The following is a 23,105-nucleotide window of genomic DNA, read 5'->3' on the forward strand; positions in this document are numbered from 1 at the left end:
CCTCAAAGTAATTAGAACACACCCTTTCCTTGGAAACATTGGCCATCTCAACCCCAAAACCAATTTTGGCAATAAGGTTAGCAAGGAACTTATGGGAGCCATCCACAATATCCTCAATATCCTCCATACCCAACTCCATGTTATCCTTACCATTCACCTCCACCACAACGACAAGCCCAACCACATCCATATGAAATATACACTCTAACTCAACTACCTATACCACCATTTCCAAACCCACACATTGAAGTAGCTCAGCCCACTTACAATGCTAAGCTACAACACTTCCAAATATCTCCACTCTATCCCAACGATATTCAACATAGCTCAGGAAGTGTATTGCAAAAGAGGATTATCTTGATACCATTGAAGGAACACATCCAAAAGAAGAGGATTCGAATGAGAAGACCAAAGAATCATGTTGCACTTCATGAAGAGCATACATCAAAATCAGAGATTGAGAAATCTCCCTCATGGTTACCATAAAATCCTCCATGTATTCAAGAGAACAATCAACAAAAACACGAAGATTTGAAGGTCATGGTAGAATAAGACGTGAATAATGATCTATATAAGAAATCAAACCAAGGGCATCAATTGAGGCTTTGTTCCAGACAGTCACTAAGTTCCAACAACACTCTCTTCTTCAATTGTCCTTGATATCATCAAATTCAAAGAATTTGATCACTCAAATCTAGGTACATGTCAAAGCATACATTTCAAGCCTCCACATCATTTTTTCGATCATCTTGATGTGCACATGGCTCCATTGGAAGTATGATTTTCCTTTTAGGTAGGGTAGGGTACAAAATAAAAATGAAAAATAACAGAAACAAAATAAAAATCTTAGGTGAAAGCCTCCTTCGACGTGGCTTAGATTGGCATATTGATTCAAAACCTCCATAAGGAAGTCAATGGGTTGGGAAAAAGATAAAAAAAAAAAGGAGAGAAAGAAAATATCCTAGGTGAAAACCTCCTCTAAGACGCTTCGGCAAACCTACTAGTTAAAAACCTCATTGAGGTGGCTTGTAGGCCTAGAAAAGAAAAAAGGAAAAATAAAAATCTCTTGCTCCATGTATCTCTTTGATAAATGTAGGTTCTCTCCAACATCTACAAGGAATAAAAACAAGTTGCCACAAAAGAAAGAAAAAATAGGTCAAGCCTATTTAAAAGAAGTGAAATTTTGAATTTCTCCTCATTTGCTCAAATGCTCCAACAAGGCCAACTCCATGCCAATCCATCACCCTCATCTATTTCCACCATCCACCCATCATTCTTAGGCTTTTCCCATTAAGTTTGCTTGTTGTCCTAAAAAACTACAGGAAGGCTCTGTTTTACTACAACAAACAAAAATACATAGAGAAAAAAATTGTTTTTACCATAAGATGAAAACCATTCATCCATTTGCCAAGTTGTTTGAGGGTGATATGCATATGGATGATGGTAACATTCTCAATCAATTTCAGCAAATTCTAGTGCACAGGTTTTGAGAAATGAACCCCATCACCTACAACCATTTTTTTATTTTCTTGATATTTATGCATCCATTTAAAAATTTATTTCATTGGGAGATGCATTTGGATGATGGTAACATGCCCAAGAAATTTCAGCAAATTCCAGTACATGGTTTCCAAGAAATTGGCCTCCATCACCTTCCTCCATTCTTAGTTTTTATCTAAATCTGTGCATCCATTGACCAATGTTTTTTTATGGGGAGGTGCATAAAGATGATGGAAACATGATGAAAAAGTTTCAGGTCAATCCATTCTACTGTTTGGGAGATATGGACAAAACAAGTCTGCTACAAGAGGCTATCCTGAATTACTATAGGAATTTCCTATAATACTATAGGAAGTTCTGATAATCTATAGGGAAGGCAGTGCAATGGAACAAATTATGATGCAGGCCTATTTTAGGATAGAAAAAAGGGACATTTACTTCACCACATCTCAACCAAAACCCATCATGACCATGTCACTGTATGGTCACACATTCCACTCATTCCAATAATTATTTACCCTCCAATATAGAAAGGACACAAACATTAAGAAAAGGGGGGTAGCTACAACAGCCTATTTGGAAGTAACAACAAGCTCCAAGCCTAACCTTCATCACCATGATTGAAAGAGGATAAGCATAACACAGGTACAATGAAACTCCTCTAGAGCTCAGTAGCAACAAAGGAAGCCATCACCTACACATCAACAAGAAGACAACCCATCAAAAAAGTAAGATCAACAAAAAATAAAAAGGTAGTCAAGAAGATGTACCTGAGTCACGAGAAGCACAACAACATCAACTCAGTAGGAGCATGCATGTCTCTCCAACAACCATCAAGTAGGTACAGGTATTCAATATTCTTGACCTCTTCTCTTGAGCATATTATAGTTAGAAATTTGTTGTCAATGTATGAGATATGAGGTTTTATAAGCTAAGGATGAGCCAACAGTCTCAGTGACCTTCAACTAGATAATTGTAGCTCACTCCTTCACTCATGCAATGTTGAAAATTCAAACTGTGAAGGGTGATGATTTCAAGGAATGAGGTCAGCAGTGAAACGAAGATTTTTTCTGCAAAGGCCAACTCACCACAACACTCCAAGCCCTCCATCCACTTCATATTCATTATCTATCGATCATTCATCCATCCCATTTCATAATTTCAAGAACATATCTTATCTCACTGTTATAGACATTTTTGTGCCTTACAGCATGAAGCATGAAATGTCAATAATCTGAGGGATCCAAAGTCCCTAAACATGTTGTTCCTACCCGTAGAGGAACAAGGTCAGCAAACCACAGCACTAAATATCAGTTCTCCACCTGAAAACACTCAAAAACAAGCTAATTCTGGATCATGTCAACTGCTCCACTGAGCATCTGCGCTGAATGTCAACTGCTCCACTCTGTACCTGTGCTGAATGTCAAAAGAAATGAAGGCTACCTGCGCTGGGCGAGTTTGGCCAAGTGGCACAGTCATTCCTCAAGGTGTCAAATGCCCAGGAAGCTTCCAAAATGACACTTGGATCAGGGAATTCGCCTTGTGATGAGTAAGAGGATCTAGATCTCCAAGTGGGAGCAAGAACCTCCAAGTGGACTCAAGAACTGAAGAATAACTGAAGTGGGAGAGGACACTAGTCAGCTTCATGCCAACCTCAAGCTGACTCATCCTTTCTCCAAAAATCCTATATATAGAGCTCTCTCATGAGGTCTATAGAGGGGGGAATCTTGTGAATGTAAGGAAGTGCTGGTGGTTTGAGTATAGAACTATTGGGTGATTTGCTTGAAGGAGGTGAAGAGGAGATTTCTTTCTGCTAGGAGGTGTTGCTGGATTGGGCCTCTTATGGTTGTAACACTCTCAGAACATTACTTCTTCCATTAATAAAGCATTTGAGGTTCTTCTATATGCATGTGTCTCTGTGGCGTATTGATACTTGTATATTTGATTTATTCTAATCCTTGAATCAATTATGAATGTATGCTTCTTGTAGTTTCCCTCTCTTGTCATTTTGCAGGATCTTGGTGTAGCTGGGCCAGTGAAAGAGCAAGGAGTTGGGAGCAAGCAGCAAAGAGAGAAGATTGGATCAACCATTAGCGAAAGATAACGGTTAGTGGATCTCTTTCTCCCCTCTCTTACATCTCATAAAGAAGTAATCTTGAATAGCTTTGCATTCGGTTGTTGCTGAGGTACTATCACCCTTAGAGTGGGATAGGGTCATTCCGTATTGGATACTTTTCCCAACAACAAATTGGTGACTCCGCTGGGGATCATATCTTGTTGGTTGTTTGTGATTTTGCTATTCATTTCATAAACACAGGGAGTACCGAATCGAACTGCATTTGGATCTTTCAAATGCAAAGTAGAGGACAGCTACTCTAGCTCAGTTTCTGGGCAAGTTTATGATTTGAAGAGCTGATCCACAAGGACTCTGAACAGCTCTTAGTGATAGCTTTTCATCCTCCTTTTCATCCCTTAGTGTGTACTTGACTGATAGCTTCTGATTTGGCCAAAAACTGTGAATTTTTGAGCAATCTGTGACCCGGAAACCAAGAGAAACGAAAGTTTCGTTCTTCAGTGCAGGCTGTGTGAAGGCTGTCTGCATTTCAGCGCAGTTCCCGAAGGGGCTACCTGTGCTGAAGGTCAAACTGCCTGTGTACCACCTGCGCTGGGCCAGTCTTTCCTTGTGCTACTGGGGTTTCCTGCTGTTTCTTGCCCTGTTTTCACCTTTGTTTTTGCAGCCTGTTACCAGTCAATGTACCTATCTGAAACCAACTTTCCTTGCCACTATTCCACCTCGGTTGTATAAAGAAACTGTATTTGTTCTTTGTGTATTTCTTGTGTCATTTACAGTTTCCCATAACGAAAGTGAACTAGTCTTGCTGTGGCCTCTTAGATCTAGACCTGTGATAAAGTGTCGTTTTGATCTTTAGAGTTAGTTTATTTGCTGTTAATAGCTGATTGAGCTTTTGCTTTCGTCATATGGTTTGAATTTATATATTTCTAGTGTCGAAACAAGTAAATCTTAAGGTGTCTTTTGATTTTGGACAAGCTTGTTTGCTTTCACTTGAAATTGAATTCAAAATTATACAACAGCTTTCTTTTTGTGTCACACAAACATTAAGAAAGAGAAAAGAAATACCTGCATTGTGCATGTGCATTATGACAGTTTGTATGTTGATTTAGGAAAAAGTGCATTAGTGTGTGTTCTATGATTTGTGTGAAAAGATGTTGTCTTTCTTTTCCCTCAGTAGTTAAGATTTTCAAAGTTGAAAGATTGAAAAGCTTGCTTATCATCTTAGACTGCATTTAGGAGTGTTATCATACATCTCGTGGTGATCCATAAAGGCAAACTGCTAAACAAGATCAACCTTAAAATAAATTGAATTTACATAACAACGCATTGGAACATAACGCAAACACATAGAGGTCTAAGCTAGAGACGTGTTCCGACGTCGTTAAACGTGATATCTTAGCGTTGAGTGGTTGGATGATTCCTCCACGATGAAGCGATAAGTATCAATACGGACTTGTGCTCCCACGTACCGTCACATATATATTGGGAGACCCCTATAGGAACAAAGCCTTTATCCATAGGAAACCGTGTCGGCCGCCCTACTGATCGCAATGCAGTGAACACAACATTCACGAAGATCGACCACCCGTACCGTAAAACGTATTCTGTGGTTTTGCGAAAGGTTTGGCACACCCTCTGCCTAGATCTCCAGAGCAGTTTCTTTTGGCCTTTTTCAAACTCTATAACTGAAAAAGTCCATCCGAGCATTTGTCACTTCGGGCTCGTTAAAACATCGAAGGAGACTAGACTCATCTTTAGCTTTTTCTCGACTCTTAAAAAGTGAAAAAGCAAGTTGTGTCTAAAGCGTTGTTATAAAATTTATTTTAAACGGAACATAATCACCTCCTATTCCTGCGTTGATCTGTAGGTTGAGAACATGGAACGCCCCAACCAAGGAATTCCACATGATGGAAATCCTAGTCCTTTCTCCTCTTGGGGAGAAGTTGGTGCGCCCCACATGGCCACATTGTCGCTTCCAGGACTGACAATTGGCCTGCCTATTTGGCTATTCTCAACCAATGTAGTTCAGAACACCATGGTTCCTGAACAGTCGAGTCAACAGTTAGATCAGTCTAGAGCTGCCCACCAGCCTTCTACTTCCTATAACTCTTCCTCCGATCCTTCATCTTCGCAAGGTAGAGCCGGCAAAAGCCAAGCTCCCATGAAGAAGAAGGAGAAGAAGGAGAGAGAGAAGAAGAAGAAGGAGCCTAAGGCGACTGGGGGCAAGCAAAAGACATCTGACAAGAATCCACACACAGCACAGACCGGGCCTAAATCGCCATGTGTCATATGTAGAGGAGACCACTTCCATAGAGATTGTCCCTGTATTCCCCGGATACTAAGGGACTGGTCACCTCGTTTGCACAATTCGGGAGCATCAACCTCTGATAACCATGTTGAATGCTTACCGTCAACCAGCGAAAGTGAAGGTTCAAGACAAAGAGGGGGAGCAAGATCCCCCTGCAAACTGTGTAAAGGCGATCACGCCATCCACCGTTGTCCCTTCTTAGACGAAGCGAAGAGAGTTTTGTAAGATCATCCGGTTTCACCGTTGAGACTTCCTCCTGGATACAAAAAACTCGTGCCAAGTCCTTCGTTGGTTGAAAATATAGCTGGCCCACTCAAGTGGTCAGCTGAAGCGTCGGTCATTGAAAATGAACCTACTGAATCCAGACCAGACGAAAGTCTAAAGGTCGATACGGCAGTTGACCCGGTTCTTCCTTCAGAGGTTTCATCCTCAAATGACACCGTCACTGAAGATTCATCTTCAAATGACACCCTCACTGAAGAGAATAAGGATGACACCATCCAGATTCTTTTCATCAACACAGACTCTGATGAGCATCAAGGCAATGCGCCCATTCCTTTATCGCAGGAAGGAACATCGTCAGGGTCATATCCGGCCGTATATTCGGTCCCACCACCAAGCAACCTGGTTGTATCCTTTGATTGGAACCAACTAGGCAGACCCCGGTTGCCAGCCAGTATACCATTCAGAATCATGGTCCAAATCTACAGAATGGTAATGGCTGGAACTATCATTGATGAAGGGGCATCTGTGAGTATCCTTTCCTCTATTGCTTGGAAAGCACTGGGTTCCCCGGAGATTTTGCCTGAGATAAGAAATCTCTCGGGTTTTGATAAAGGAACCAGTCGACCATTAGGGATCCTCCCCAATGTACCTATTACATTGAAAGGGAAGACCGTTCAAATGAACGTGATGGTTGTTCAAGGACCCTTGGATTATAACCTACTCCTTGGACGAGACTATATATATTGCATGGGAGCTATAGTCTCCTCACTCTTTAGAGTAATGTGTTTTCCACACGAAGGAAGAATGGTCAAGCTCGTAGACCAACTTTCATTTCCAGGATCACGCATCGCAAATAGTCACATACCAACCCTCAATGGTCTATTCACTCAAGAAATGTCTCCACCCCCAGTCCTCCTTCCCGATGAGTGCGAGTGATTCGGAAAGATGGGACTGGAACCCAGGGGGCATGCATCCTGGTCTGCTTCGGGCAGAGGAAACCTTGGGTATAAGGTAGAATTTCCGCGAAAGAATATGACTAGTCCGTACCCCGTCCGTGGATGGAAGAGGGGTTGTTCTAGAACAGGATTCTTTTGTTAAGGTTACTTGCTTGACAAAGGTCATTCACCATTGTCCACTTCGGTAGACAGTGCCGAGGAAATGTTTTCGTTTGATGGTGTTAACAAAACAATCTTTGGGTAACCAGAAAGAGGCAAGCCTCACCCTTTAAAACAAATGTTTTATCGGATAAGTAGGGGCAGCCTTGAAATTGTACTTTATACCTGGGGGCATGCAAACCTTTTGGAGTGCAAGCTAAGAGCGGTTATTTATCTGTTTTTTAGATTAGCCGTTTCCGAACTTGCATAAAGAAAGGATGAGAGGGAGCATAGCTTATGTGAGGTGCGAGCTCTATAAAAAATGGAATCTTGCAGGAGACATTCTTATCCTATGACTGGTATATCGAGCAGTTTTACCGCGGAATTTATGCTCGTTAAAAAATAGAAAAGCGAGATCCGAGCAGTTTTAGTACATAGTTCATGCTCGTTAAAAAATAAACATAAGATCGAGCAGTTTTACCATGGAATTTATGCTCGTTAAAAAATAGAAAAGCGTGAGCAAGAGTTTCCTCCAGAGTTTAAGCTCATTAAAAAATGAACCTATTCCGGTAAATAACCATTGTGATCGTAAATTTATTAGCCATAAAAAGCCTTGGTCGTGTTTGCACCCGCCACCTCCATTCCATTTGGCCAATCGTTCACCTTCATATGATTGTTTACCCATTTTGAGGAACAACTGCGAAGAGTGATTTCACCTAGCCATCCTTGTGACACTGCCGTGATTGTAAAATTCCAACCTGTACCTGGAATCTGCTGCTATCCTTGTTTATCACTCGTTCCTCAAAAGACGAGTCTTCTTTGAGCTCTTTTCTCCTGACTTGTAAAATATGAAAAGTTTGCCGAGTTTTGGCCTTCCAGCTCGTTAAAATGACCGGAAGAGCTATCCCTCCTCTAGATTTTAAGCTTTTTGGACCTGAGGGATTATTGCACAAAAAGGTCGAGCGCTTGTTTTATTCGGCTCGTTAAAATTATCGAAAACTCATCCCTTCTGTATTGTTTTATACTTTTTCGGACTTAAGGGATTAGATGACGAAAAAGGAATTTTGGAGTTAACTTTCTGTACCTTTTCAGACTCTCTAAAAATGAAAAGGACCGAGTTTTCCTCGTCGTTAGACTCGTTAAAATGATTAAATAGCGACAAACTTGTCTTTAGACGAGAACGAGTTTCCCTATCGCTAGGCTCGTTAAAACATAGTGATGGGCTTGCCCGAAGGGCAGGTTATAGAACAAGCATATGTTATCCTCCTCAAGCTTGAAAAAAATAAAGAGGTACTGGTCAGAAATGACTGGGGAAAAATTGGGAGAACCTCAAAGCTTTAATGGTAGCAAGTCGCTCTTGAACATGACACTTTGTTCTCCATATCACATCGGGTTGGGTTGTTTCATTCACCGGTCTCATCACCATGGTCCTCCCCAAACCATCCACATTTGGGGTAATGCTACCGATCCATCACATCAGTGTCGTTATATGTTCAAGAGATGTTGTTCAGAAAGAGTCAACCATGTCCCATCCACTGCCATACATTATCCTTCATCCACCCATGATCGCCACCCTGAATCATATTTCGCAGATTGTTTTCACCTCCACTAAAATCATTAGCTCCGTTCCGTGTCAATGATGTGGGATTCATTAAGGCCCTCCTTTGACGGATCGCTTCTTGTCGACTTCAGCTCATTATCCAAGAAGTTGATCTAGGAACAACCCCCTCAGTACTTTGAAGCTTGCATGCCTCAATGGCAAGTTTCTCACATCCGGCGACAGGTATACATCAATGACCTTCGACCAGAAGATTTTGCGTGGTGTTCGACGCCAAGTCCTTTATTCACACCACGTGAATTGTACTGCAGTACCTTGAGGGTCATTGTCATTATTGGTGATTCCTCTCGCGCTTGTTAACGGTTTACGTTATTGACCGGTAATCAAGCGATGTCTTTCCATGTTCGACTTCAGCACAATTCTCACATGGATCGACTTGTACTTAGAGTGAAGATCGAACGAGTTTGAAGACCCCGGATCTAGTTCCATCCATCCGGGCTGCGATATATATTCAGGAAATATAAAGACATTTGACATGTACATCATTGCAGCAGATGATCATCCTACTCAAAGGATGATAATTTCAGCAGAGAATTATCAGTCTACTATCAGACGATCGTTTGTTCTATGCACCAAAATGAATTTATAAAGCTGAGCATGGGAATGCCCGCCTCAGCTAGATCATGAAAGCAGAATGAAAAATAATGTATTGTATTGTATCTTATTACAGGTCACCTCTCAGCGATTGAATGAACTTCGGATCCTCCTGATAAAGCATTTCACCCGATAAACGACCTCATACTTTAGGGGGCAACTGTTATAGACATTTTTGTGCCTTACAGCATGAAGCATGAAATGTCAATAATCTGAGGGATCCAAAGTCCCTAAACATGTTGTTCCTACCCCTAGAGGAACAAGGTCAGCAAACCACAGCACTAAATATCAGTTCTCCACCTGAAAACACTCAAAAACAAGCTAATTCTGGATCATGTCAACTGCTCCACTGAGCATCTGCGCTGAATGTCAACTGCTCCACTCTGTACCTGCGCTGAATGTCAAAAGCAATGAAGGCTACCTGCGCTGGGCGAGTTTGGCCAAGTGGCACAGTCATTCCTCAAGGTGTCAAATGCCTAGGAAGCTTCCAAAATGACACTTGGATCAGGGAATTCGCCTTGTGATGAGTAAGAGGATCTAGATCTCCAAGTGGAAGCAAGAACCTCCAAGTGGACTCAAGAACTGAAGAATAACTGAAGTGGGAGAGGACACTAGTCAGCTTCATGCCAACCTCAAGCTGACTCATCCTTTCTCCAAAAATCCTATATATAGAGCTCTCTCATGAGGTCTATAGAGGGGGGAATCTTGTGAATGTAAGGAAGTGCTGGTGGTTTGAGTATAGAACTATTGGGTGATTTGCTTGAAGGAGGTGAAGAGGAGATTTCTTTCTACTGGGAGGTGTTGCTGGATTGGGCCTCTTATGGTTGTAACACTCTCAGAACTTTACTTCTTCCATTAATAAAGCATTTGAGGTTCTTCTATATGCATGTGTCTCTGTGGCGTATTGATACTTGTATATTTGATTTATTCTAATCCTTGAATCAATTATGAATGTATGCTTCTTGTAGTTTCCCTCTCTTGTCATTTTGCAGGATCTTGGTGTAGCTGGGCCAGTGAAAGAGCAAGGAGCTGGGAGCAAGCAGCAAAGAGAGAAGATTGGATCAACCATTAGCGAAAGATAACGGTTAGTGGATCTCTTTCTCCCCTCTCTTACATCTCATAAAGAAGTAATCTTGAATAGCTTTGCATTCGGTTGTTGCTGAGGTACTATCACCCTTAGAGTGGGATAGGGTCATTCCGTATTGGATACTTTTCCCAACAACACTCACCCTGAATATTTTTTGAAAAAGCAAATAGAGCATCCTCTCGATTTTCACAAACCTACATCATTTCTCATCACTCCCATACAGTTAGAAGACTTTGAAGGAAGAAGGAATGACTACTACAGGAAGGTTGAATGTTTCTACAAGAAGGGAGGAAGGAAAAATTGTGCTAAAACCAAAAATGACAGTGCCTAAGAGAGACCTAATCAAAACAGAGAAATCCAAGGCCATTAGGCAATCATCTAGGCCACAAGAGAGAAGAAGAAGACAACAAAAGGAAATGAGGCATCCACCATCAAAAGAGAACTCAAATTGTAGTGATGAAAAGAAGCTTTTCGAGAGGTCTCTAATCTCTTTCTAGCTTCTGTCTAAGGCCTAAAATATGTTATAGGGATGAGAGAAAAGTCAAGTTGAGATATTACCATCGGCTCATACTATCATTTATGCTCAAAACTGGTTTCATGTAGTTTTAATAGGGTTTCATGTAGTTTTGACAAGAATTACTACAAGATGTCCTAGTTCTCATCTAAAGGCACCTTGAAGGTTTTGGAGGTGTCCAAATGGTGGAACAAGGTAGCAAAAGGTTGATAAGGATGTGGAATACCTTTCTAAATAGAAAAATATTCAAAAACCCATCTTGAATAAGGGGAAGAAGGCAAGCTAATGGTCTTAAGAAACATTGATTTTTCTTTGCACAAATATGTTTTTGGGCTTGTCCTTGTAGAAATTACAACCAATATTCTTAATGTACAAGAGAGAGGCCACCAGGGCTGTGAATGAGGCACAATGAGGTCACTAAGTTGCTCAGAGGATGAACAACACTTTGAACAGGGGGTATGATGGGCCTCTAAATTAGAGATAAATTAAGGACCATGCCTCTAAAATTAAACATAAATTAAGGCCTATGACCATCCTTCAACACATTAAACCTCTACTTTTGCATTAGATAATGTATTTTTAACTTTAATATATTCATTAGGAAGGTTTATGAATAATTGGATATTTGTGCCTAATATTATTTACTTTGTGGAATATTATGAGAATATTGGGTATATTATGAATAAAACCCCCATACTTATATTATGAATAATTGGAGGAGGAGATAATTTAGGGAATTTATCCCTACTATAGGAGGATCACTATTAAATAATAAATCAACAAGATATTATGGAATTATGACACAGATTGTGGAACTTAAATGATTTAGAAAATCTAGGAATGTGTTCCCTGCCATTTAATGCAGATTCCGAGTATTGGGAACCAGATCCACGAATCAAAGGATTTTAGTGGGGAAAGCTTCATCCATTCATGGGGAATGATTCCTAATCATTTTTCATAAGTACCAAGTCGAATTTTCCTTTATATTTAGATTGTCATTAGTGTTCTTGTGGAGAGAACTCATATTGCTACAACTCCATTGTATTTTCTTGCAGGGATGTAATTGTATTGATGAAAATAATGAAGATTGGTGTCACGTTCAGCTTCTAAATCTTCTTCTCCTCCATAGGTATATATGTTTTCTTGGGCTTGGCCATCCTAGGAACCTCAGATTCCTTTTGAATCATTTTATTTCCTTATTTTCACTTCTTATTGACATGCATCTCTTATTTTTTTTCTTTCTATTTCTGCATTTAGTATTAATGATTTCTTGTTGTAGGATTGGGTTAAAAGGTTGATGTAAGTTAATTTACAGGATCAAAAGCATCATTTAATTCTTAGAAAATATTTTTGAAGTCATAGTAATTATTGAGCTACTTGGATTAGCTTTCTTATTCCCAAATCTAAATTTCTGGAACTCCTTTGTGGAAAAGAATAGTAAATTTCTGCTATTTTTTAGAGCATGCTAGCGAGCTTCAATCGAGTTGTTTCCACTTGCATTAGATCAAAAAAACATTTTGGTTCATAAAAAAAACTACCCCATTGCATTTTCACTTGATTAGGTTAGGCATTTATAGATTTACTAACTCACTAGTTCTCGAATTTCTAGATTTTTGATTAGTAATTTTCTGTTATTTTTTAGCATGGGTAAATAGAGGTCTTTTTGAATGATTCCACATGGAATGGGGACCTAAGACATCCTAGTCAATAACAAAATTTGTCCCATCAAATTTGGATTTGATTTTCTTGGTCATTCGATAAATTATAATTGCGTATAGTAAACCTGTAACATCATTTAGTAAAATAGGGGATCCTGTAGGAGAACTAGGGGATCTAGTAGGAGAACTAGTACATCCTATAGGAAATCCTGTAGTGGCATCTTTTGAGCTTGAATTGAGAAAAATCATCATTGAAGTTGGGATTAGTGTTGATTTGTGGTAGCATCGTATGTGCTCTAGCCACAATATTTGATGGAGAGGTTGGGGCACATGAGATCTCCAATGCCCAGAAAAGATTTGGATACATTCTAAATAGTTCAGGAGATATTAAAATAATTAATATGTTTAATGGAGATCCTAAGTCTAAACTTAGGGAAAATAAAATGTTAATGTGTATTAATATGAAACTATGTTAGGATGGTCCAAAAGACATGGATCAAGCCATATCTAATCTTATCCATTGATTAGAGACTTAATCTTGGTCGTTGATTTATCAATGAGGAAAGTATAAGACTAGGCTTAAGGGTCACTTGGAGGACACACTGAGGGAGACCAGTCAGTTCAATTTCTGGAGTAGGGTTTGCTGAGAAATTGAACCAGTGGTTTGGAGAGTAGTCAAGAGGCAACAATTACCGAATAGAGAAATGGGATATCAACACAAAGGAAAAAAAGACAGACGCAGAGCCAGATGAAACCACGTAGAGGCAATAGGGACTGCACAGAACCAGAAGGGCCTGCATCATCCATGCAAAAGTTGCAGGAGTGATGCAGAAGGCCAAAGAGATTGCATAGAGCGTCAGTAGGTTGACTCGAATGTAGTTTTTAACCCCATATAGAAAATTACCTACATACGAATTCTAAAACACAGAAAATAAATAATGTGAGAGTAGAACACATAAAACACATATACACATATATTTTCCCTGGATCCCAAAATCGGGACTACCAGCTTGATTTTTCATTATGTTCCTTTCAATGTTATAATACATATTTATACATGCCGAAGCATCCAATACCATGGACCGAAAACCATCTCATCCAAAAAACATGTGCGAAAATCATGCACAAAACCATAGGTGTGTCCGCCCAACCTAACATAGTGTCTAAAACCAAAATTTTCTGGGGCACTGCCCCAGACCCCATAAATTGGGGTTACGGGTGCCCCTCCAACCCCCTATTAACTATGTGGAAAAAATATAATACAACCCAACATTCTCCCACTTGTTGTTTTCTTTCTACAGGGGGGCACAAGAGAGCTTAGTCATTTTTCCAGCCCTGAAATGCTCATTGTCTCTCTACACCAAGAGAACTTCTCAGAGTTCATATATTTTCTCAATGCATCTGCATTATTCTTCAAAGTGTCCACCTTTACTAGCAACACCGTTCTTTCTTCTATCATATCCCTCACAAAGTGATACTAAACATCAGTGTGCTTTGTCTTTGAATGATATGCGAGGTTCCTTGCCAAGAAAATTTCACTTTGGCCATCACAGTCTATCCTTATAGCTTCCTGTACTAACCCCATATTTGAACACAATATCTACAACCAAACTGCTTCCTTTCTTGCATGAGTGGCTGCCATGTATTCTGCCTCTGTAGTTGACAGTGTCACTACAGATTGTTTCTTACCCATCCAACTGATTGCACCTCAAAATAGGTTAAACACATACCCACTTGTAGATCTTCTTTGATCCAGATCTCCAGCCCAGTCTGCATCAACAAAGCCATGAATATCCAACACTCTGTCCAATCCTGGTCTTACTTGGTAGCAAAAACCATAATCACTAGTGCCACGCAAATACCTGAAAACCCGCTTCACTGTTGTCTAGTGCTCCTTCCCTAGTTTTGACATAAACCTGCTCAATACTCCCACTACATGTGCAATGTCTAGTCTAGTACAGGCCATTGCATACATTAGGCTACTGACTGCACTTGCATATGGAACATGGGACATGTCCTCTTCCTCTTCTTGTGTCTTGGGACACTGTTTAGTAGATAACCTCACAACTACAGGAATAGGAACCTTCACCGGTTTACTATCCTGCATATTAAACCTCTGCAATATTGTCTCCACATACTTCTTCTGGTTTAACCAAAGCTTCCTCTTTGCCCAATCTCTTTTAATTTCCATGCCCAGAATATAGTTCGCAGCACCAAGATCTTTCATGTCAAATTTGGAGGACAATTGGGTCTTCAAATCCTAGATAACTTCTTTGCCATTTCCAACCAACAACATATCATCCAAATACAAGACCAGATAAATAACACGGTCACCAATTAATTTAAAATACACACAATGATCTGCTTTGCTTCTCGTGAAGCCAAGTCCTCGTATAAATGTATCAAATTCTAATATCACATCCTTGGTGACTGTTTTAACCCATATAGAGACTTCTTTAACTTAGATACTAGTTCTTTCTTACCCTTCACTGTAAAGCCTTCAGGTTGCTTCATGTAGATCTCCTCTTCCAAATCCCCTTGAAGAAATGTTGTCTTCACATCCATATGTTCTACCTCCAAATCAAAAGCAGCAGCAACATATAAAAGTAATCTAATAGAAGTTACCTTGGCAACAGGAGAAAAAATATCACCAAAATCAATTCGCGGCACCTAGGGATAACCTTTTGCTACCAACCGAGCTTTGTATTTCTCCACTTTTCCTTCTACATTTGTCTTCTTTTTGAACACCCATTTGCTACCAATGGGTTTCCTTCCAACTGGCAACTCCACTAGATCCAAAGCCTCATTTTTGTGCAAAGATGCCATTTCATCAACCATGGCCTCTTTCCAGAGTTTTCCATCCTCTGAATCCACTGCTTCCTTCACAGTTTTAGGATCATCAGCAGTAATAGACAAAGTAAAATTTGAACAAAAAGCAGATGGACTATACATTTTTAGCTTCCTTCTTTCTTGAACTGATCTTCTCACAGCTGGAGTTTGTGGCTTTTCATCTTCTGATTCATCCTCTACTGTAGAGTCTAATTCTTCTTCCTTTAGTTCAAACTCTATCTTCTCAGGTTCCTTTGGTTGGACTTCATGTTTAATAACATCTTTCACCTCTCTGAACACCACATCTTGGCCATACATAACCTTCCCTGTTACTGGGTTCCAAAGCTTATAACCCTTTAAACCATCCTTATACCCAATAAAGATGCACTTTTCAGATTTACTATCCAACTTTTTATTTTCTCCTTTGGAACATGTACATATGCATCACATCCAAATACAATCAGATGTGAAAGAGAGGGTTTCTTACTAGTCCATACCTCTTGTGGAGTCTTATCCTCCAACACTGATGAAGGTGGCCTGTTGACCAGGTAACATGCAGTATCGACCGCCTCTGCCGAGAATTCTTGTCCTAACCCGACACCACTGAGCATGCTTCTTTCCCTTTTGATCAACGTCTTGTTCATTCTTTCTGCAACTCCATTTTGCGGAGGTGTATATGGAGTAGTATTCTGTCATTCTATACCACACTTCTTGCAGAATTCTTCAAATTCCTTACTGCAAAACTCTCCACCATTATCTGTCCTCGACACCTTTATCTTCTTCTCTGTTTGGTTTTCCACTGGATCCTTAAATTCTTTAAACCTATCAAAGACTTCAAATTTCTTCTTAAGGAAATATATCCATGTGTTCCTTGAGAAGTCATCTATAAATGATGCATAGTACATAGACTTACCCAGTGACGGAACCTTCACAAGTCCAAACACATCACTGTGAACAAGCTCTAATATATGTTTCTCCCTCTTACCACCAGTGGAGAAACTCACTCAATTCTGCTTCCCGTATACACAATTTTCACAGAAATCAAAATCCAAAGAGCTATTACTCATACCTTCTACCATACCTTTACCATGAAGTATTCGAAGGCCCTTCTCTCTAATATGTCCAAGCCTTTGACGCCACAACACGGTCTTTTCTCCAGAGACCACTAGATTTTCTACTCCATTTTTAGGAACCACAGAACTATTGCACCCATCAACAACAGTGCTACCTTGTAGCTTGTACAGAGTTCCAATCTGAACTCCCCGAATCAATACCAGTGCTTCCTGAACCATCTTGCAGGTATCCTTCTCGAACACTATTTTTACGCCTGCATCATCCAACTTACTAACGGAAATCGGATTTCTGGCTAATGCAGGAATATGCAGAACACCCGGAAGTGTTCTAACCCTTCCACCTTGCAGCTTCAACTTTACTTTTCCACGACCAATGATTCTAGGCTTCCTGTCATCCCCCAAGAAGACATCACCACCATGATATTTCTCATACTCACAGAACCACACTCTATGGAGAGTGAAGTGAAAGAATGCACCTGAGTCAATCAACCATGCCTCATGATCTACATGTGTACTTGAAGAAGACAAGTACACATCCCCACCTTCATCTGAGATGGTTTTCGCCTCTACAAAAGGAGCCTCATCAGATCCCTTTCCTTTGTCAGGAGCTTTAGATTTACAATCCCTTTTGAAGTGGCATTCCTTTCCGCATTTCCAGCACACCACCTTTAGAGGTTCTCCTGGAGATTTAGATCTCCCTCTAGATTTATATCTCCCACTCAATGACTTATTTTTGTTTCTGTTCTAGGACCGTCCTCGTACAGACAAGGCATCACCATTTTGGCTCTCCATATTTTTCCCTCTCATCTCCTCTATCAGCAAGGCTAAGACTATTTCATCAAACTATAAGGCAGTTGCATTGCTACCTATTGGAATAACCAGACTATCTCATGAATCTGGTAGAGAACACAAAAAACTGATGCACTTATCTTCATCTGAAATTTGAATATCAACAGATGTTAACTAATTTACCACAGTATTAAATGCGTTCAGATGCTCTGTCACCGAGTCTCCATCTTTCATCCTCAGGTTATACAGCTTATTCTGCAGGAACAGTTTATTCACCAGAGACTTAGATTGGTACAAAGTCCCTAACTTGTCCCACAAAGCCTTTGTTGTAGCTTCCCCTGATACATTCAGCAATACTGAATCTGAGACACACAATTGTATTGTGCTCTTTGCCTTCTGATCCAACTTCTTCCATTTTTCATCAGACACTCCCATTAGTTTAGTACCCGAATCTACCACGATCCACTGATCTTTATCCACCAACAGATCTTCCATCTTGAGTTTCCACAACTCAAAACTCTTACCATTAAATTTCTTGATTTCTATCTTTCCACTACTCGCCATCTTCTTTCACCACCAGAATCGATCTCACAGATCTCCCACTGAATAGGGTCTACCATAGGCATGAGCGAAAACCCTCAGCAACAAAGGCGTCCCGTTGAAGCCAAATCTGCTCTGATACCTAATGTAGGTTTTAACCCTGTACAGAAAATTACCTACATACGAATTCTAAAACACAGAAAATAAATAATGCGAGAGCAGAATGCATAAAACACATATACACAAAGATTTCCCCTGGATCCTAAAATCGGGACTACTAGCTTGATTTTTCATTTTCTTCCTTTCAATGTTATAATACATATTTATACATGTCGAAGCATCCAATACCATGGACCAAAAACCATAGCGTCCAATACCATGGACCGAAAACCATCGCGTCCAAAAAACATGTGCGAAAATCATGCAAAAAACCATAGTTGGGTCCACCGAACCTAACATAGGGTCCAAAACCAAAATTTTCCGGGGCGATGCCCTGGACCCCATAAAGTGGGGTTACGGGTGCCCCTCAAACCCCCTGTTAACTACATGGAAAAAATATAACACAAACCAACAACAAAGCCTAAGTAGGCTGATGCAAAGCCTCACTAGGATGATGCAAAGCCTCAGTAGGCTAACGTAGAGGTTAGTAGGGCATACGCTAGGTTTAGAAGAAGTGCTGGAAATTTTTCGATCTCTGGGTAAGCCAGTTTGGCACCATGTTGTACTAGAAAATTGCTGAATAATAAAATCCTCCCTTGCTGCATGAGTTTTCCCACATTGGGTTTTTCCACGGACATTAGTCAAAAATAACTATGTCAATGTGTGGATTGTTTGTTTCTGTATTATGGTGTGATATCTCCAGCAGTATTTATTTTAATGTTTGTTGAAGTAATTTCCTGAATAACTTATGATGAAATAAGTAGGAAAATTAAATCAGTTGCTGTAGTGATAGAATTTTCACGTGGTATCAAAGGAAGTAAGTAGAGATAGAAATGGAAAATCAGTTATGGGTCGAGACCACAATGCAGAGGCATCCACCTCAAGGAACTCACCCAGATTTTTGGAAGATTGCACAAGAGAGAGAGATTTCGATTTCTCTATGTTGGCTTCTAGGTTGGAAGAATAAGTGGTGTGCATGACTAGTGTTGCATCATCAAAAGTGTGGTATATAGACAGTGGAGCCTCATGGCATATGATGGGAATTACGGAGTGGTTCTCAGAATATTGAGAAGAGAAGATGAATTTTCAGATCACCATGTGGAACAAGGCAAAGTGTACTCTAGTAGGAAAGGGTACCATAGTTTTTCAGACAAAATAAGGAGAACAATTCCATGCCACAAATGTGTTGCATGTACCAAGATTGGGGATGAACTTACTTTCTATTTCACAACTACAAGTCAAGGGCTATGATGTTTACCTCATCAAGGAAACTGTATACGTCAAACACCCAAGCTGGAAAAAGAAAGTGGAGATTGGGATCAAAAGTAATCGGTTGTATAGATTACAACTAGAATCTCCAATGGCACTAATATACAGTCATGGGGACAAAGACTTGAATGAACTATGGCACTGAAGAATGGATCGCTTGAACCATGGAGCTCTGAGAATTCTTAGAAGCACTATAACTGGAGTTTCAGATCTAAGTACGAAACAAGATGATGTATGTAGGGGATGCACTCTAGGAAAGTATGCCAAGGCAAAATTTCCTAGGAGCAACCATAGGGCTAAGAGTGTATTAGGATTTATACACTCAAATATCTACGGACCTATGTCTGTCAAATATCTCAGTAGTTCTGAGTATTTCCTTACCTTCATTAATGACCACTCGAGGAAAACTTGGATCTATTTTCTGAAAACCAAGGATGAGGTTTTCTGTCGATTCAAGGAGTTCAAGGCTCTAGTGGAGAATCTAAAAGGTAATAAAATAAAAGTCTTGCACTCAAATAATGGTGGAGAGTATTTCGATAAGGACTTCACTAATTATTGTGCTAAGGAGGGCAAAAGTCGACAACTCCCTACAATCTAGAGTAGAATGGGGTGGCAGAAAGGAAAACCGGGACTATTGTACAAGCGGCTAGGGCCATGATGTATGATCAGGATATGCCAAAATTCGTGTGGTTGGAAGCATGCTACACAACTGTCTACATTCAAAACATGACTCCTCATCGAGAATTGGGCAAGATTACTCTAGAGAATGTCTTCATTGGGAAGATGCCTGAAGTCAGTCATTTCAAGATATTTGGGAGTTTAGCATATTGGTGCATACATGAAGAAAAGAGGAAGAAGTTTGATCAGAATGTAGAAAAGGGGTATCTGGTAGGATATAGCGAGAATGCTAAGGCATACAGAATCTATTTTTTAGGAAGCAGGAAGGTAGTAGTACGATGAGATGTAAAGTTCATGTAGGATAGAGCTTTTATAAGATCTTGCGAAATGTCTTCCGAGGAGCAGTTAAAACAGGATCTGTTGGTCATGCCTCTTCAACCAACGGAACTAAAGAATTCTTCCTTAGATCAGTAAGATTCACAGGACGTTGAGGAGGAGCGAACAAAAGCACCTACTAGAAAAGGAAGAACCAACAGGGAACTTTGTCATATTCTGCATGATGCGTAGAAACTTAGCGGAGAGAAAACAAACAGTAAAAGAAAGCGAGAACAACTAGATAGGTATCAAGCGTAAGTAGCTCAAGTTGGGGAGCCTGCCAACTTCAAGGAGGTAGCTTAGCATCAAGTTTGGCTAGATGCAATGGTGGAGGAGTATAACTCCATAATAGTAAATGATGTCTAGGAGGTGGTGTCAAGGCCTCAAGACAGATACATGGTAGGTTCAATATGGATCTAGAAGATCAAATATGCTGTAGACGACAGTGTTGAAAAATACAAGGCAAAGTTTGTAGCTAAGGGTATACTCAAAAGGAAGGGATTGACTATGAGGAAACCTTCGCCCTAGTTTCCAGGTATAAATCTATTATGAGCCTCATCATTGGGTAGTTATATGGGCCTTAATTCATCTCCTAGCTTAGTCAAACCAACTATTCTCACAACTTATTGCATACTTTTGATTATATTTTGTTTATGAGATGAGTTAGAGTCAGATATTTTGCTTTGTGGTCTAATTTGCATTTAATGCAGGATTAAAGGATAAAATCAAGGAATTTTGGCAAAGACCTTGGCCAAAACTTGAATGGGACAAGGGAGCGAAATTATATGATGTAAATCCTCCTCATTTACTACCCCTCCATTTGAATATTCCTCCATCATCTCAAAGTGAAAACAACCAAATCATGAGGACTAGAAGGTAGTCGAGCAAGTGAAAGCCAAAGCACTAGTTTATCTCAAGTTTGGGAGCCAAGCCTCCTTAATTTTAAGGAAGTCATTGGAGACTTAAAATGTATAAGTAGAGAGGTTGAGGACCTCAGTAGGATTTGGATTTCTGATTGAAAAACTCTACTCTATTTTCGAGTTGCAAGACTTGTGACATTTTTTGATGTAATCCATTGTTTTGATAATAAGAATGACTTTCATTTTGAGCCACCACTGAGTTAACTCAAAGGGCTGAAGCTCTTGGGTTACATCCCAACCCTAGTAGTCAAGGCTCCTCTTTATTGTACATATATGCTAGTATAGATTCATAGTTTCATTGTTCATTTGCTTAGTAGTTGCATTTTCCATTACAGGAGTGTAGATTAGATTGGTTGTATGTTAGTTTGCTTCCATTTGTGCCTTCTTTATGTTAGCAGGTTAGAAAGAAGAAAAAGGATCACCATAAGGTTGTCAGCAGGTGCCTCAGCCTCACTTCCTTCCTCTAGGACCATGACTTGACGAAGAGACCCTTCAACAGCCCCAAAAACATATGCTAGTTCTTGCATCAGCTTTGGAGTTTGTTGCTTTGATTCAACATTTGGTTCATTTCATTGTCATCTTTTTCCATTACTCCAGTTCTGTAATAAGATCTCACTCATGCTTTCATTCCCTTCAGCACTCTCTTCATGCATAATATAGGCAACTGATTCATGCTTTTCTAGTTTATGAAAATATATCTTGTTGCATAGTTCTCGGAAAACACACATGTTTTAAGCACAAAAAGTACTTCAGGAGGAGATCCAAACTTCATCACCAGCAGCCACCTTCCACTTCATCCACCCTAACCATCTCTTGTTCCACAATCACCCTCACTATTTTTTTGTCATTTTTTTCATTGAAATTCCCCTAGATACATTAAGTGAATCTAGCCATCTCTGATCTTGGATATTGACTCCTGAGTGTTCCTAGACCTTCTAACATCCCATCCCACTCATCACACACCTTTTCCAAGCTTCCAAACACCTCCAACACCTCACAATTAGCTCTCGGCCATATCTTGTAGGATTCTTGTAATTCCTACAGGATCGTCCTGTAGGTTTCTAGTACATCTTGTAGGTTTTCCTGAAATAGACTATTTTGAAGCTGAATTGATGGGGAACCTTTAGGAAGTCACAAAAATCCTCCTAGGACCCTTCCACACCATCCAACCAGTCCATAAGCCTTTTAGCTATCCTTAATCACCTTCCATCCACTTGTCACATCCACAAGAATAGTTAATTTGCATATTTGATTTTGCCTTAGAAAAACCAAAAAAAATGAAAAGAGATTTAGTTTACACATTAGTATGGTTTGATTCTCTTTATTTTTGAAGCTTAGATAACAACATTAGGTTAGTGATGATTTAGCAATTCTTCATAGCACAATTGTTTAAATGGTTAATTAGGATATGGTGTAATGTAGCATTACATGTTGTTTTCTTCATTACTACAGTAGTGTAGCTCTCTTAGGAAAGATATTCTTTTCTTCCATCAAAGAATCGAGCTTCTTATGGCTCTATAGAAGTCTGGATTGGAACCCCTGGGGTCTCTTGCCGGGTGAACAAGTGACAACAGGTAGGACCCTCACTTTTACTTGTGCATATAGAATTCTCACCTCCAAGTTTGTACGAACCCCAGGTTGATAGGTAAAGCTAGTAGCCTAGGAGTTGCAGCATCCTTGCTGCAATACTAGCATTCATCACTTTTTGGTGCTGTTGTTGGGGAGGTTTCTGAGTACAATGTGATTACTGCTTTCTTTTGTTCTACTTCTTGTCTTTATTTTTTTGCCATTATTTTATTTCTACAAAAGTAATCTAGTAGATTCCTTTCTTTCATTTTTCATTATCTTCTTTCCTTTCCAT

This window comes from Pinus tabuliformis, chromosome 8 (genome assembly GCF_031772625.1).
Source record: "Pinus tabuliformis cultivar Carrire ecotype Pingquan chromosome 8, CPIR1, whole genome shotgun sequence".
In the NCBI taxonomy this organism is placed as follows: domain Eukaryota; kingdom Viridiplantae; phylum Streptophyta; class Pinopsida; order Pinales; family Pinaceae; genus Pinus; species Pinus tabuliformis.